This window comes from Heterodontus francisci, unplaced genomic scaffold, assembly GCF_036365525.1.
Source record: "Heterodontus francisci isolate sHetFra1 unplaced genomic scaffold, sHetFra1.hap1 HAP1_SCAFFOLD_1101, whole genome shotgun sequence".
NCBI classification, from domain to species: Eukaryota; Metazoa; Chordata; class Chondrichthyes; order Heterodontiformes; family Heterodontidae; genus Heterodontus; species Heterodontus francisci.
The window spans coordinates 119,786-122,500 of NW_027140211.1; positions in this window are offsets into that span (position 1 = coordinate 119,786).

Below are 2,715 nucleotides of genomic sequence, written 5' to 3' on the forward strand. Positions count from 1 at the left end.
TCGAGTTTTTGGTTAATGATTTCACACTTTTTACTTACTTTTGCGATTTTTGGTTAATGATTTCACACTTTTTACTTACTTTTGCGATTTTTGGTTAATGATTACTCTGCTTACTGGTTAACCATTTGCCCTTTCGGACTTAGTCTCTGGAGATTATTTTCGAGTTTTTGGTTAATGATTTCACACTTTTTACTTACTTTTGCGATTTTTGGTTAATGATTTCACACTTTTTACTTACTTTTGCGATTTTTGGTTAATGATGACTCTGCTTACTGGTTAACCATTTGCCCTTTCGGACTTAGTCTCTGCACATTATTTTCGAGTTTTTGGTTAATGATTTCACACTTTTTACTTACTTTTGCGATTTTTGGTTAATGATTTCATACTTTTTACTTACTTTTGCGATTTTTGGTTAATGATTACTCTGCTTACTGGTTAACCATTTGCCCTTTCGGACTTGGTCTCTGGACATTATTTTCGAGTTTTTGGTTAATGATTTCACACTTTTAACATAATTTTGCGCTTTTTGGTTAATGATTACTCTGCTTGCTTGTTACTGATTTCCCCTTTCGGACTTGATCTCTGGCCGTTCTTTTCGACCTTTTTGGATAAGGTTTCCACACTCTGAAATTATTTTGGGCTCACTGATTAGGCGAGATCAAGGGGGCATGCCTGGGCACTTTGGGCTCAGTTTGGGAAGGCGGCGTCCGTGTGCTCCTCCGCCCTTCCCGCACTTGCGGCTAGGTTTGCCAAACTGCGCTGACCCGCAGCCCTGCCTTTTTGCCCACGGCACGGAACGACTCAAGTCTGGCTCCGTTCCAGGCCGTTGCCTCCGGCTGCCCGCCGTCCGGCCGGCCTGGGACGTACCCCGGCTGACGGCGCCGGAGGCCCTCTAGCAGCCACCGGTGCCGCGGGCCAATGGGTCCGGGCGTTCCGGAGCTATCGGTGGGGAAGTGCTCTCCCCTTTTCCTGACGCCGTTCGCCCGAGCAGAGGTGCAGCCTGACGGGACTGCTGTCGCCTTCCGCGGCGCACCGGCCCCTTTCACCTGCCGTCGACCGCGCGGAGCTCGGACCTCCCTCCCCGAAGTTATGGCCCCGGCGCCGGAGGGTGCCCGGGGCCGGGCATTCAGCGGGGTGAGTCTTCACCTTCCCGGTCAGCCTGCGGGGTCGGTGCGCCGGCACTCGACGCCGGAGGGTCCCCTCTTTCCGTAGAGCCCCGCCCGGTGCCGATCGGCCGGCGGATTGCGGAGCGAACCGCGCCTGACCGACGGGCCTCGGAAACCCGTTGCAGTCGACGGGGGGGAACCGGACAGCGGGACGAGGTGCCGATTCCACCCGCAGATTCGATCCCGAAATCCCGCGGGATTCGGCGGTCCGACCCGACAGATTCAAACGTCGCCCGGGCGGCCCCCAGCGGTCGGGCCGGCCTGGTTCCGCCACCGCCCGATGCCCCTCGCCCCCGGCTACCGCCGGCCGCGCAGACCGAGCGAATGCGGCCGGACGTCCGGCGGCAATCGGCCGGAAAGCGGTATGGCCATTTCCTACTGTCCCTCGGACGGGCAGAGGGGCGGCGCCGGGGCACTCGCGGACCAGGCCGCGCCCCTCCGAGCCCTACCGCCTGCCGTCGACCGCGCGGGGATCGGACCTCCCTCCCCGAAGTTATGGCCCCGGAGCCGGAGGGTACCCGGGGCCGGGCATTCAGCGGGGTGAGTCTTCACCTTCCCGGTCAGCCTGCGGGGTCGGTGCGCCGGCACTCGACGCGGGAGGGTCCCCTCTTTCCGTAGAGCCCCGCCCGGTGCCGATCGGCCGGCGGATTGCGGAGCGAACCGCGCCTGACCGACGGGCCTCGGAAACCCGTTGCAGTCGACCGGGGGGAACCGGACAGCGGGACGAGGTGCCGATTCCACCCGCAGATTCGATCCCGAAATCCCGCGGGATTCGGCGGTCCGACCCGACAGATTCAAACGTCGCCCGGGCGGCCCCCAGCGGTCGGGCCGGCCTGGTTCCGCCACCGCCCGATGCCCCTCGCCCCCGGCTACCGCCGGCCGCGCAGACCGAGCGAATGCGGCCGGACGTCCGGCGGCAATCGGCCGGAAAGCGGTATGGCCATTTCCTACTGTCCCTCGGACGGGCAGAGGGGCGGCGCCGGGGCACTCGCGGACCAGGCCGCGCCCCTCCGAGCCCTACCGCCTGCCGTCGACCGCGCGGGGATCGGACCCTCCTCGCCGAAGTTATGGAGGTAGGACCGGGAGGCTGCCCAGGGTCGGGACTTCAACCGGCTGCCGCCACCCTTTCCCGCCTGTCCCACGGGCTCGGAGATCCAGGCCCTGCAAAGACCCTCCGGTCGCCACCCGACAGGTGCTTTACCGGAGAAATCGTAAACCGGCGTCAGGGCCGGACCTGTCCCGCAGAGGGCAGCCTGCGCCCTTATGCTTTCCCTTTTGCTTTGGCCCCGCAGTAGCAAATGGTTCACCGATAAGTCGGGAACCCACACGCCCGGCCCCACCCGCCCATCCTTCCGCAATGCATCGCCTAGACACACGCACCAAGGGCGCTCTCCTTCCCCCGCCTCCCACATCCCACAGGATGTGCCCTCAGACCACGGCGCCCACACAACCACCCACCCACCCAACCTTCCTAAACACGCCGGCAAACATGCATACAAACACGGCCACCTTCGCAAATTCACCCCCACGCCGACTATTAAGCCCGGCA